General features: G+C 36.6%; 1 long non-coding RNA gene across 1 annotated transcript in view; it reads right to left on the bottom strand.

Annotated features, from left to right (window-relative positions):
• Positions 1 to 15,557, bottom strand: part of LOC112996408 (uncharacterized) — a 112,278-nt gene extending 96,721 nt beyond the window's left edge. Inside the window, exon 1 of the long non-coding RNA XR_003262425.2 lies at positions 15,436 to 15,557. This is a non-coding gene — a long non-coding RNA (uncharacterized LOC112996408). The remainder of the gene's footprint in view (positions 1 to 15,435) is intronic.
• Between the last annotated feature and the right edge of the window lie 238 nt (positions 15,558 to 15,795).

Genomic DNA, 15,795 nt, shown 5'->3' with positions numbered 1-15,795 from the left:
CCATGTTCTCTTCCCCATTCTACCACAGACATGACCTGAGGGCAGCAGTTATCTGGGGGATAGCTAGGTCCCTAGCCTGCTTAGATGCTCTTAAAAGAACCAGTAAAGATTTGGCTGTTTCTTTATACTAGAAAGACTTTTTGAAGTTTTAATTTCTTTATATCTCAGGTCCTTTTTTGCTATATAGCACTGCAAATGTTTACTGACTTTTGTGGATACTGTGAGGATTAATTCATAAATACTACAAAAATACTCAAGTATGATGAAAGAAGAACATTATAAATACCTAAAAGGATTAGAGACTGGTATAACCTCATTAATGCATCAGAGTCACGTGATTTCTGCACTCAAATTGGTGATGCCTTAGTTGCTAGCCCATTACTGTCACTGCTTTAAGTAATAAAATAATACCGTACATCCTAAAAATCAGTGCCAGGTTACAAGGAATATTAGCGCCTGTGAAATACTGCAGTACAATCCTGTTATGTACATGACTGGTTTTGACAGTTCCGTGGGTTCAGGAGAAAAGCTTAAAACTGTCTTCCTCTGCTAAATGTCTTTGTTATTAGGTGCAACATGCAGTGAATGAGCAAAGTACAATTATTTGGTTTGTTACTGTTTTCTTTAAAACTTCAAGCAGAGGAAGTGGACTTATGTAGCTGGGAAGCAGCTGCATCTACAAAGTCTTCTAATATTTTCTTTATGAAGCTGAAGAAAATCCACTAATTGTTTGGAGATGAACAGTAGGCCTCAAAAAGGCTTGAATGCAGCAGGAAAGCGAAATCTCCATAGAAGGGTGCCCCAACATTTTGTTGCTGCTGTTCAAGTACTTTGAGTGCTGTAAGAACCAAGAGAATGGCTCAAAGCAGAACTCCAGATAAAAACCAGAAGCTTATGTACTAGCACATTCAGCCATCTGTTCTCATCTCTGGATCTGTTATGAACTGTATCTGCATAACCTTGAACCGTGATGAAATTTCAATCTGAATCTGACAAGTGCAGTACAGGCCTATGTTTGATTTCAAATATGGAGAGTAATCTTCTATTTTGACCAGTTTTGTTGCATGTCTCGTTCTGTTTTTTTTTCTCTTCTGCTTTTAACATGAACAAAGCTCCAATACTGGTTTTCACACAGAGTTCTTGCTTCACTGCTTCCTCAAGAATGCAGGACTTCACTTGTATTTATTAAATATCCATGCTGACAAAAAAAAAAAAAAAAAAAAAAAAAGATGACTATGTCAAGAAAATAACACGAAATTGACTGAGTAAACTTTTGGGGGAGGTTTGAAAGCAGATAGGAGTTTTCATGCTGTTGGATGTTAGCCATATCCAAATATCCGAAACACTCCAGATTATTCTCTCCACCAGTATTACACTATATTTCTTTTAAAAGGTCAACACCTGACGTTTTATAACGGATGGAATATAGAAAAGATAAATAAAGATGCTATTACAAAATTATTATTATAGAAGCAAGCCTTATCTGTTTGATTTTCCAGTTTTTATTATAACTTCTTCTCTGAAGAGAATTGCATGGTTTGGACTGAAGGGCTTTGAAATTGTACTCATCATTTTTGTATTATTATAACAGCATCCTTTTGGATGTGAGTATAAAGTTGAAATATGTTCTGATAATGTGAAAGAGGAATATTGTGTATCTAAGCACTTGAAATTTCTTTTATTTTCTAAAAAGCTAGATGCATATTAACAAAGGTATCTTAATCTTTTAAAAAATACTAGGAGTAGTTTTTTACTTTTACTTTTTTTTTAACCAATATTTTACTTTTATCACCTTCAAGACTGAGGAGGAAGACATGAGGACCACAAGGAATATTGCCTTACTACAGAAGAACAAAGAATTTGTAACAAACATGAACTACATTTTAATCAGAAAAATAATCTACTGATTCATATACTTTTCAGCTAAGATAGTAAGTGTACAAATGTTTGCCTTGTGAAATGTTGCAAGACGTTCCACTCAAAAGCTGCAACATGAAAACTACAGAAGAAATAAAGACTGAGAAAAGCAGTGCTGAGATTTTAAAACTGACAGCTCTCTTTATCTGAATTAGAACACAGTATGCAAGTGTTCATATACCAGTGATGGACACTGAAATAACTGGCAAAGAATAACCAAAGAGGTATGGGTACACTAGCTAGTTATGGGCACTGAAATGACTCAATAATAAAAACAAAACCAAAAAAAAAAAAGCATCTGAGAGGCTATAAAATGAACAAGATGCCAAAAATGATAACAAAGTACATTAGAGAAGTAGCAGCTGTTGGCAACTGAAGATAAATACCGACAAGATTTATGTATAGGTACATCAAGATGTTAGTATGCCAAAACTGACAAAGCACAGGCCTAAATTTGCCAAGAATAGGCCATTTTATTTTAGGGAGTAAGACTGCGGGATATGATATTCCAACATTGTGAATCTTTAAGGGTTAATCTGAAAAAATCTTTTTGCATAAGTTTTCCTTCAATAAAGCTAACAGCAGAATAATGGAGATGAGATAAACTGCAAATTCAAATTTCTTAATAGTAAAAAAAAGCAGTGAGAAACAGCTCATCTGCAGTGTGCTGGGCGTTTTAAATACACACCAAAAAGTGAACAGGGAAAACACTCCCTGGAGTGAACTGGAATCAAGTCTGGAAACTGAAACATTCACTGTGTGTAATTTAGGTGTATTACAATGCAGGTTTGAGATACATCATACCTTTGCTGACCAACAGCTGTTAGAAAGGCTTGCTCACAGGTTTTTGGATTTTTACATCAGACTCAGAATACCATTTAGTAATTTAATGAAAAAACTTTTGCTAAATCAATACCAAATGCATTCAGACATGTTTCCTCTCTTCATTGCAAAGTGAATTTTATTGATGACTTTTGATTTACCAGAAATGAGTGTTTAGATTAGCAAATTTACTACCAAGAAAATAAATATAAGTTGAAAAAATCATAATAGTCTAGATCTCAACAACTTTGAAAATCTAAAAAGGGGAATATGTATCAGTAGTTACAGATTAAAAATTATTATTTCTTGTATTCGTGCCTAACACGAACCAAAAGCAGAAAAATGCATTAGAAAAAGACAAACATATTAAGTGTCTTGACATTTCAGGAAAATCAGATCTGATTCCACTGGGAGCACAGCCCCAGTTCTCTCAGCTTTTCATTGTACAACAGATGCTCCAATCCCTTAATTGTCTTCATTGGCCTTCGCTGGACCAGTGCATCCATGTATCTCTTGTAAGGGGGAGCCTAGAACTGAACGCGGCCAGAACAGCACTCCAGATGCGGCCTCACCAGTGCTGAGCAGAGAGGAAGGATCACCTCCTTCAACCTGCTAGCAGTGGTTTTCCCAGGGCTGTCAGGAATGCTCTTGGCCTTCTTTGCTACATGGGAAAGGATTCTGTCTTAGTCTGTTTGCAAGTTTATATCATGGGTTTTATCTTGATAATGTTTTCAAAGGTTTTTTTATAACTATGAAAAATGAAAATTTTTAAAAAGAAAATTTGAATCATTCTGCTATGAAATAGTTCCATGAGCTTGAACCCAAAAGCATGGGGACTTGATGACTGGAATTGTAATCCTTTCTTGACGAAACTGAAGGCAACTTTGGGCCTTCAGATGAGACTTTAGCAACTCTGTCCACAACTCTTAGTCTCCTCTCTTTCTCTTTCTCTCCTGATTTGAAATTTGAAATGGAATTTGAAATTCCAACCTGAAACCAAAAGTCCTTCTGACATTGATTTAATGTTATAATTTTATAACTGTCATTTTCCCTGAAAAGTCTTTTTAATCAAATATCCACTGCCTATCATTCAAAAATATATTCCTGAAATCTAAAAGCATATTCTTAACATCTTTTCATGGAATCTTCTTCTATCTGTAAAATTAATATGGAAGGTCAGACTGTTACTGGAAAATGAATAATGATTTGTATTTTTGTTCTCTGATTACATGAAAAAACTACTCATTTCCAATTCTATGATGCTTATCAAATTGGCTAAAGAGCAATTAAAATAGTATTAAGTCTTTTAGCATTTTTTTCACGGTAGCAAATCTCATATTTTATAGTCATAAAGTTGCTGATACACCTTTAGCTCATTTTCTTAAAAACTATTTAAAATTTGTTTATATGGATCAGTCTTGGGATTGCATTGATATTCTACAGCTCATTGAAATTCATACAATGTTTTGTAAAAAATCAGAAATGGAGACAGATATTCAGATTAAATTTAGACTATCATTCACATCCACGCACAATGTTAAGCAGAAAATGCTGATGCTGAGAATGATGTTAAGGGTCCTGAAAGATTCTGCCCTGAACTGGAAGTATAGTAAAGGTAGATAGTCTGGCTATATTTCCATCAAAACAGAAAACAGAAAATTCATATTTCTTAAGAAAGTCTTCCTGAATCAAGTATTGAGCCCAGAGACAGAACACTGATAGGTCTGTCCTACTCCAAACAAATTAGGCGGTGTCATATGTGTTTTACTTCTTCTAGAATAAAGGAAAAGGATATTTGAATTTGGCATGTTTTTGTTTTGATCCGTATTTTACAGGAAACCCTTTGTCAGTTCCTCACAATAAATATAAATGACTACTTTTTTCTCCCTTTTTTCCTCCCAAAGCCATGTCTTTTGCAGTTGTATCATGTTTTGACTAGTAGATTATGATTTATCTTTCAAGTCTGTTCCTCAGGAAGACACAAAAAATCCCCAGGATTTCTCCCCATGCAACTAAATGCTTTTGTTCTTATTCCCAAAAGAATGTCATGATTAAATGATCTGAAAGATTATACTCATGCTATGCAGATTGCAAACATCTGCAACTTTTTCTGATTTACATGAAGAATGATGTCTGATTTTTAAAATGTTTCAGAGTAAAAAACATTTTAAAATACACTAACTAGTATGTGCAAATTAGTTCTTCTAAAACATATACTGAGGTGCAAGTTGACTGCTGGCTCAAATGCTTCCGATTTATAATATAAGTTGTTACGTTTTTAATGCTTCCTATACTCAGTGCATTTGTCTAATCTCCGCAGTGTACAAAGCTGAAATCAAGGCAGGTATAAAGATATGTATTTATCAACTTGTGTTTATAAATCAGATTGATATAATTTTAATACAAAATTTACAATGAAGTACTACTGATACATACAAATTTTAATTCTGTTTTCATATTCTGGTCTTCTAGAATAACCTGATAAATTACAAACTAAACCTGCATGAATACCACAGAGTACCGAAAAGAAAGGAACTATTATTGATTTCAGTAGAAAAAGGCAAAACTTTTCAAATAATATCTTCTCAAAAGTATATGCCTTTTCACTGTTCTGTCAAAAATTTGTATCACACAACAGATCAAAGGGGCAAATCCCAATCAGCCAGCCAGAGTTCAATGATTATGTCAGGACACAATCACTCCACAGCTACAATTTCATTCCAGTGCTTGGGAGTCCAGACAAAAGAGGATATAAAAAATGCTCACTAAATAGCACTAATGTCTTGGTACCTAAATATCAAAATTGCACTTGTAATCAAAGACCGTTTGTTTTAGTGAACAGAGCTTTTAGTCCTCTGAATGGCTTCTGATCACATTTAATCTCAGCAACATTTACTAATTATGCTTTTTACCTCCGTCCGTTGGAGTTAGGTAAGAATTCAGCTAAATAACTACCTCTGCTTCCAACACCTGCCTTCCCAATGACTTGCAAAGGCATACAATACTGTTAGACATTCTTCTTTTGAACAGCTCCAAGGTAAAGTCTGTATCTGTCACATCAAACTTTCTGTCACCTCTGGAGCATTCAGCAGTTTAGGCTTTCAATGTATTTATTTTTTCAGACTCTGTTATTGCTGCAGTCTATCCTTCTCTGTGTCCTCCACGCAATGGCTGCACCCTGGGGTTCAGCCAGCTTTATACTGCTGAACCCCTGCCTGCCTCCTTTCCTGGGACAAATGTATTATGAATGCTTAAAACTTGTTTTGCCTCCAGTTTCTATTTCATATTCCATTTCTGCAACACTTGAGCAAAGAATGTCAGAAACTCTTTTAGTTCCTCTTAAGGAAAATACCTTACTACCTCTGTCTCCAGCCCCATTGTACGTCAAAGAATGTATCAATCAATTTTGATTATAGTATTGCCCCACCAAAGAAAAGACACACTGTGAGAAGTCCGATGCAATCTGAGAAAACCAACAAAAGGCCATACTATTCTAGAGTATATCCAGAAACCGTGTAACATTTCCACAAGGCTTTGAAAATCCCTTTAGTGTACTGAAAATGGTGCATGCATACCCACAACTAAAAGACTGTTTTGAAATCATTAGAACTGCTGACAATTTTCTTTGTACATTCCTCTATTTTGCAAAGCTCCTAAAGTAAGCAGTCAGTTCCATGGGAGAGTGTTAAGTGAAGGACTTTTCAAAATTCTTGTATAAACAGTTACAAAAATGAATGCAGAAGTAAAAGACTGTTCAAAAATACTCAGAAAAAGAGGGTAAGTTTCACTGACACATTGAAACAATTATTCCAAACAGTTCACTCAATCCAGCATTTAATACCTGGAACGTGTTACACTGTTAATCAAACACCTAAATCCTACTTTTTTTGAATGGCATTTGCTTCACATTCTGTACCAAACCTACTCCTATAGCTGAGGTGCTTTGGCTAACTGAAAAATACATGATATAAGTTAGCACCATTAAATGAGATGGACCTTTGATGAAATGAGGACCTTCATTACTGAATTCCAGTTTGGTGTTATGGACTGTTTCTATCTGCATGTCTAAGACCGTCTTTCCTTGCATTCCTCCTCACATTGGTGAGTTGAGGATACTGAGAGTGAAGGCAGCAGCTCCATCCTTGAATAGATCTACCATGACACATCAGGAACACAAACAGATCCTACCTGGGAGGAACAGAGGAGTAAAATGGGCTTCTCTTCCTACAGTGGGTTTCTCCAAGCTCTTTGCTAATGGCTTTAGTTTGAAGAAGAGCAAATTAAAAAGTTTAGATGCTCATACCAGAAATTTAAAAGTACAAAACCTTAAATATTCAACAGAAAGACTCACAGTGATAATGAAATCTTTGCCAGGAGAAAGGAAATTATACTCTGTGGCAGAACAGTCCTTTTTTCATATGTGGAATTAGCAAAGGAAGGAGATAAATGGCTGTAGAGAGACAAAATTCAATGGATGCAACCAAAAACCACTGTCAGAATGGAGAAACACACTATACTTTTGGTAAGGAAACAATTTGGGAAACGGGAAATGATAGTAAGTGCTTTGTTAAGATCAGTGTGGTTTTGTGCACCCTGAAGTAGTGACTGACTGACTTCCGGGGTCCACGAATTCTATGATCCAGTGACTTGAAGAGGTCATCTGTATCAGAGAGAGAGGATGCCTGGAAGGTGGAAGGTGGAGAATGCTTTAAGCATCTGGGCCATTTCTGGTGGTTACTATTTAACCTGGTAGCCAAGAAAAGCTGGGCAATGAAATCTCATTTTTATAATGGTGTAACATAAAGTCTTGGTCCAGGAAATATTCCAGAGAAGATAGATGAAGACATTCTAGTAGCTGACTTAGCATGCTGGAGCTATGTATCTCACAACCTGCCAGGTGCTATGACTTGGTTCTTTATCTATTCCTAACGGAGAAGTTTAATGTAGCCCACAAGTACAAAGTAAGAGTAAGGGCATGTCTAAAATATGCTGTTGATACAGTCATTCTTATAGACACTAACTTTCTTCTAAGAACCTATGCTTTCTTAGTTCCTTTTCTTTTGTCTCAGCAGAGTGAAGGGGAATATCTTCTTCCTCTCTGATATAAGCTCTCCTTACACTGTGATCAAGCACTTCTTCCTTTTCAGGCCAGAGCACGCCATCTACTTTGGAGGTCTCCATTCTCTCAGAGAAACCCTTAGGAAAACCTCCACATGTTCAACTTTTTCTTAAAGAACAAACAAAAAAGGACAACCCTACACTCTTCTTCTTAAAAAAAAAAAAAAAAAAAAAATTTCACATTCTGGATCCTGAAACCATTGTTATCTTTAGAGGATATTTACAAGTTCTATACACCTGGTCCTTCAAGAATTTAACTCTAGTAAGAAATGCCAGCAGCACTCTACCTTCCATCTCTGTTCTTTTCAGAAAGAATAATTTTTACCCTCGAGGTCTTTTCATTAGAGAGACTCTCTGCTATACCCTTTGCCTGTAGTACACAGCACCAAAATGTCTCGATCAAAATAAATTCCTTCCATTGAACAATGCTCATCCCATGGCCCTACTTTAAAGGAACTTGAAAAAACAAAATGAGTGTTACTATTCTAAACACACTGTTCAAAGTATTTGATTGGTTCGCAATATCATTCCCAAATTTTTCAGAGTATTTTACTGTGTTTTTTTGCCTTTCCTCCTTTCCCCACACCACTCAAACACACATTTGTCCTTTTCAAGAGCCCTTGTCAATACTGTCAGTGTTCCATGCATGTCACATATTCTTTAGAAAATAAAGCTCAATTTTTTTCCCTCATGGATCCCTCTCTTAATACTTTCGAGACACTGTCACTAAAACACAGTAAAATACATTCACCATTTTCCTATAACAATACAATGTTACGGTGTGAGTTTGTGCACAGTTATTGACTCATCTGTGCCTCTGTTTTCTTCTCTGAAAAACTAGCATAATGTTATTGCCTTGTGTGTAAAGCACTGGGTAAACATTGCACAGGGCTCCATTTTAAGGCTATTTTCACACTATTCCAACCCAATTTTAAGATGAAATCTCTATAACCAGAAACATTTTTCCTGAGAATATAGAAGATATTGAGAAAACCATTTCTGGGATATATGTCCATAGAAATAGTTCCTATATTCTTGCAAATATGTAATTATTCTTATGCTTCCTGTTCTGAACATCATGTGGTTCCTCAATATCACATTTGAAGCAGAGTCTAATCATAGTCAAATGACCACAAATTGCCATTATTTTAATAGTATACATGATTCTCAATTAGTACAAATAAATACTTTCTTTCCAATTTTTCACCTTTGTCATACAAATTCCAGGTAGCGAGTTCTTTCACTAATCTAGAATGAACTGGTCTCTCTCCCTCTTTCTCTCTCAGTTTCTCATGCCAGTAAAGAATCGGTTATTTTCCTAATGTATGAAGGTTATATTATCGAAAAACAGCATTTTTCTCCACTCTAACGTGTTTCAACATTTTCAATAACCCTTGAAAAAGAGAGTTCAAATGAGAAAGTCCTCTGCTTATTTTAAGAGATGAAGTGACATTTTCTCTCTTTGCTAATATGATTAGACACTTCATATGTCTATGACTATTTACTGTTTAAGATGTCTTCAAAATTCAAACTGCAGTGACAATGCACAGAGAGAAACTGGGAGAAAGCACCTCCTGCTTTTGGTAATTGTAACATGATGGTAGGGCAGAGCAGCATAAAAATTAAAAAAATAATTAAAAAATAACCCTTTGATTTTTTTTGTATGTGTGCTTTATGTCATTAGGAATATGACATGTGTCTAAAGCAAATGACCCAATGGGGAAAGTAATACTTATGGTAAAGGACAAGGAAAGGAAGTCTTGATTAGCCTAAACTGTGTTGGGAAAGGCAAATCTAGTAACACTAGGATGAAAATGAACATACGAACTATGAAGCATGAAAGCCAGAGTAATATTTTCAATGGTAGTGAGCTGCTAATTTCATCCAAATCTAGGAGAAGATAATATCATGAATTGTGATTAATATAACAAGTGTTCCTCCTATCTCTGTACTGATAACAGAGCAACAGAGTCCTTTCTGTGCTGATGTTCCATGAAGAAGTTGCAACAGCAAAAGTGCTTGAGGAGATTATCTTGAAAGATGCAGTCCTCTTTCAGGAGGGATACTCAGCTGAAATGGTGGTGTAAAACTGAATGTTACATAGATAAAAACTGTATCACTGATGCTGAGATTTGTTGATTTTTTTAGTCATGAAAATAAACAGAATGGAAATAGTAGGTGCATAATGCTGTTCATTCTACAGTGCTACTTAAAGAAAGATCATTGTTTGAGGAGGATAACAAAAAGCTCTTTCTCTTAATCTAACATTTCCTCTTTGCTATGTACAACTATGTAGAAAACTCCCATAATCACATTTCTGAAAAGAAAATCTCAGCTGGATTCTTTCACATAACAGTATAAAATAATACATTATTACAAATACTCAATGCTGGCCTAATGCATTCTCTGTATTTATCAAAGTCTCAGGGAAATATATAATTTTACAAAGAGACTGACAAATTCCCATTTTATTTCAATAATTCTCAAGTTTCCTAGAGGGAATTCTGAAAGTAAGAAAAATGGCACATTACCTCTGTTTCTTAAACTGTCAGAAGCTGCAAATAAAATTCCTTTACCTAGAGGATATCCAGATAAAAGCAGATTCCAGAATATTTTAAATACTAAACAGTAAGAACCACAAATCTTCCCCGCCCCCCCGGAACAGATTCTCACAGTAGAGGATGCCATTGTGTGCATCTCCAGATCTGGTTTGCTAAAGCAAACCTATCAATAAATATCTAACCATGAGAGTATAGATGTATAAAATATTAACACCACAGTGTGTAAAAAGTCCATTGTTCCTCCATGGTTTACTTTCTAATCCACTTCATTTCATTCCTACCTGCCCCCAAATTAAAATACCTCCAAAGAGATTCTGTCCTGTGACAGGGAATCAAAGCCTCAAAGCTAGGGTTGTCTGCTCAGGCAGAATGGCAAAAGATGGAACAGCAAGATGGCAACCCTGGCACCAGGTTTCTGAAATCAGTTATTTGATGAAATGCTTTTCAAAATCAGTATTATCTCAAAAAATATTTTGATTTCAACAAATGAACTGATCTCTGATGGAAATTTACCAGTGAAAAATGAATGTTCATTTTCACTGTTCAGTTTTAGTGACCTAATCTGCAATGATGATAACACTTCTGCAAGGGCAGTCTATCCAAACATAACACAAGCGAGTACACTAAAAGTGAACATTTTTTAATAGTAGCTATAAAATTAGCATACATATATCTTATTTTACAGTGCGAAAACCTGTGGCAAGGCAGACAAGATTATTTGGTAAATAAGAGGAATAATTATCACTTCCCCAAACTGACGTTACTATAAACCTAATGAGTAAGACCGAACCTTTGCTATCATTAGCTGTATTGCAGTATATGGTAATATTTTCTAGTGTAATCATTGCTTTCTCTTATAACATATCCCTACTGAAAATATTTATGCATATGTATTTTATAGTTCATCACATAACAGGGACAAAATAATTTTTACTCCTAGAGCACTACGTGAATCAGAATGTGACTTAGTTTCTTTGATAATAAGCTCTTTTTCTCAGGGGAAAACAAACAAACAAACTGCCATTTCTGTGCATATCACTGCAGTTCACAGAAGACTCTTAGTCAGTTCAAGTCAATGACTGCTCTAAAGAGAACAGGTGTCTGTGTAAGCCTTTGGTCCACTAACCTACTGCCCATACTGTCTCTAAGTCACTCAGTAGAGCTATCTGGGTGAGAAGGTCCATCTATATCCTCAAAGCGGAAGAGAAAAGATATTAACTGTTCTGCTCTTAGTCTAAGGAAGCTTCATTTAACAGTGTATCACATTATACCGTAACTTGATGCAGCTTAGGAAACCTGTCACATTTTCTAGGGTATAACAGATACCATCAACCTGTAGGTATATACTGCTATGTAGCTAAAAACAACCCTTCTGGTAATCAAATAGATGTGTAACACTGCCAGCATTACTGATATTTTTGGACATGATTTAATACTAACATACAGGTAAGTCAGTACAATGAGTCAGAAGGTGTTGAAAAAGAGAGCTCCTGGACACAGAAAAGCAACACTGCCAAGCAAGCCAAGTAGTTTTATTACTTCAGATAAAAGGCTTAGATAATCAGATGATTTAATTGTATTTCTTCATTCATCCTAGTTAATTTTCTGCAGTGAAGGTTGATGTAAAATATTATTCTGATGCTGCTCTAGATATACGAGTTCAGTAGTCAAAAGCCATTGACACCTGCGTATGAGTGGATATCATTAGCATCATGCTGAATGAGACGGGCTGGTCTGAAGAAAAAAATGCATTTAAGTATAAATTAAATGATTTTAAATGCCACGTGATAGATTGACTTCTACACAACATGTCACTGAAGGTTGATATTTGTACTTCTCCCAGTGCTTTTCTCACTACATTAGGAACTAATTATAGCAGTTCCATCCAGTTATATATATTTCTGCAAAGATATTACTTCAGCTACGTGCATAGTACGCATAGGAAGGTCATCATTCTGCCTGACTTACACAAATCACCAACTTTGCTTACTAGTGTAAGACTGCTAATTTCAGTGGGTCTGCTCAAGAGCACATACACACATACTAAGTACATCCTTATGTCTTTGTAGAAAAGGATGTAGAGAAAAAAACCTGCTAAAGTATTTCATCTGAGGGAACAGTTTCTGTCTCCCAGTCAACCAGTGCAGACTGTCTCATTTCCACATGGCTTACGGCTAGACCCCTCTGTAGCACACTGGCTGTATGTTCACTGTGCGACATTGAACTACATATTTCCAAGACTTAAGCATAACCTTTTTGCCTTTTTTTCCCCACCATTTCAAACTGCCAAAAGTAAGGGAGGGCTGCACTGCAGCACAAGGTATGATACACGGGCTGGTATTTTCATTGCAAAATGTTGAGCCTTTGTGTTTTATCAACTGGGAACTCCAGGAGAGAGTCAGAGAAGTATATAGCATACAAAAAGCCAAGCTGATGTCTCTGGAGCAGTTCCTAGAGGGAACCTTCCCCAGATCTGCACCCAGACTTCATGTCAGAGGGAACTGGTTTCTCTCCTTGAAATGGAGACAGGTAGCAACAGTATAGCAGTCAGGAGCTGAGAATTTTTTCACAGCGCGGACATACCCCATTATTCCAGCTTTGTAACTGCATCTGCATTAAAGCTGAACTAGCCATTGCAAATTCTCACTCTGCTTCAGCTAAAATCAAAACAGAGTTCATTTCAACCAGTCTTATTTTCTTTTAGCAATATTTTATATTTTATTGTAAGACTGTCAGGAAAGATGTTCCTTCTCATACAAAAAGGTGCTGTCATAAAGGTCACACAGGAGCTATTTAACCCTGTTTTTGTGTAACATTTTGAAATCCAAGCTGAGGGCTGGGAGGGAGAAGGGCAAAAGATTTGTTCTTGTTTGTTCTTCATATTGACAGAAGGGGAAAAATTAAGTAATCACTGGCAGTAAGGAAAAGACGATACCCTGCAAGACTGAGGGTACATCAGACAAAGAGAGATAGGTCCATTCCCTTCCTGATGGACCATTTTATCAGTCAGAGGGGCTTAATATCCCTTTTTGATAGAGTCCTGGAAACTCAGAATTTGGCAGAAGCAGATACTTTTGCAATAGAATCCCAAGCACTCTTTTTCCCCTGAAGCTTGCCAAACCCTTTTTAGTGTTAAGATGCTAACTGGCTTTTTATCTTTAACCTTCAGGCAAAACAGTAAATTCAGTTTTTTCACAGTATCCTTCTCAATGAATTCAAAGGGACCTTACTGCCTCTTACACTGGGATCAATGGCCACACCATAAGGTAAACACTGCATTTCAGCACTGTGAAATATCCATTTCTTAGCAATACCATCATGAGTAGAAGGGAGAGTCGGAATTTTCTGAACACAATTGGCAGGCCAGATTTAACCTGAGCAATGTTTAAGAAAAGTCCATCTTAGCCAGGCAATATTTATAATTTTGTACCTAAAGCCTCTTTGTAAGAAATTAGTTATTTTTGACCATCTGTTACTTATGTACCATCAGGTCACAACACAAGACTTTCCAAATCTGGAAAAGAGGCAACATTCCTATTTCTTACTCATGAATAGTTCCCTGTAACTCTCTGGAATGTTTTTTTGTGTTATGACTGAAAGTCGCCTAGGAAAAACTGATGCAGGACTGGGAAGTTTACTGTTGCAACACCTTCTCCAGTGACTACAGTGGCCCTGAAACATCTGTTTTTTTGTCTGCCCTGTTCCTATTTAATATATACATTGTTATGCAAGTGCAGAAGAAAAATTTTATGACAATGAATAGTTAAGACAAAGTCTGTCAACCTTCCATGACAGAGAACTGACTCTCAGTTGGTGTAAATTAAATTTATTTAGGCAAAAAAAGATCAATAGAGCCGCACCAATTCTAGGTGTGGTCCATGCTCACAAAAACTGGCTTTAAGGGGAGTGACTTGCAAGCACACCAAAACATCTCTTACTACCTTGAAGAATAGGGACAATTACATGGTAAGTGGGATCTACTGCTTTTGCTTTAATGAAAACATAACATTGATAAAGGCCAATTTCTCTTTACTCTCACACTGGCTGTGTTCACTGCTCCCTAACATGTTACATGTTTATTTCTCTAGTTCTGCAGTCTTAAGGTTTGAATTCAGCCTCAGTTGTCTGTAGTACGGTTTTGCTTCCACAATTACTTCGCTAGGAAGGACCAGCTCAAAGATAACTATCAGACATATCTGTGGGAGACAAGGCAAATGAATACATTTTTCAGGTAACTGCTAAAAGACAACAAATTTTGTTCTCTGAATTTTCTTAAAGATAAAGCAGCCCAGGTTCTCTCACCACAGTCTAGTGTATTGAGGCTCCTGGGAAATGACAGAGACTCATGGATACGTGAACTTTCTAATTTAACTACAACTTTTGCTCTGCTGCAGGGAGCATTCAAGGACTCCTGTTTTTGGTGTATGCACTTTCCATGCTGTAAATTCAATGTTCATGTGCAATGAGGCAAATCTGAAACACTGTGCGCATTATAGGCCCAATCGCGTTACCTACCCAGGCAAAACTTTCATTAGTTTCAGTGAAAGTATTGCCCACATGAAACTGGAGAAGCAGAGTGTAAGATTGTTTTTGAAAGATTTCTCATTAGGTATTACTGTTCAAAATTGTAATAGACATTCTTGCTCAGGGAATTATTGATTTAACATATCTCATTTCTGAATTCTAAAATATAAAATGCAATGGACAACACAGTGATTCTCTTAATAGAAGGCAACATTATATACATAAGTAGTCATTATACAATTACTGTTTTTATTTAAAGGGTATTTCATAACACTGAATCTTAATTTTGCAGGAGTTACTGCCTTTCCATGTGGCACTGGAAAGGATTTACAGAGTGAGTTTGTTCCCTTCCTTGAACCTCACCTGTTGCCCTACTCTTCCCTTCATAATGCCAGTCAGATCCCAGCCCCGCTAGCCAACTTAGTAGGGACATCCAGAATGACGGTTTGACCCTCCTCTTGGAGGGCAGATGCAGAAAGTGCAGATCACAGACCTCTGTCCCTCACGGGAGTGTGAAGTCCCCTCCACATCATCTGAGATGTCTGCTGTTAGGCTGTCACAATGTTCTGCAGAAGATCCAGTGGATGCAGCTATAGTTCTACAGGCAGTGAGGAGGCAGCAAGACAAAAGCAGGATCACAACCCTGGACTTCAGGACAGCAGACTTTGGCCTCTTCAGAGACCTGCTTGGAAGAATCCCATGGCATACAGCCCAGGAGAGCTGGCTGATTTTCAAGGATCATCCCCTCCAAGTTCAAGAATAGTCCATTCCAATTGGCAGAAAATCAAGCAAAGCTGGCAGGGGGCCTGCATGGGTGAACAAGAAGCATCTGACTAAACTCAAGCACAAAAAA

The sequence above is a fragment of the Dromaius novaehollandiae genome, chromosome 2 (assembly GCF_036370855.1).
Source record: "Dromaius novaehollandiae isolate bDroNov1 chromosome 2, bDroNov1.hap1, whole genome shotgun sequence".
Classification (NCBI taxonomy): Eukaryota; Metazoa; Chordata; class Aves; order Casuariiformes; family Dromaiidae; genus Dromaius; species Dromaius novaehollandiae.
The sequence above is the reverse complement of the archived record's forward strand: the minus strand, read 5'-3'. Positions and strand labels throughout refer to the sequence as shown.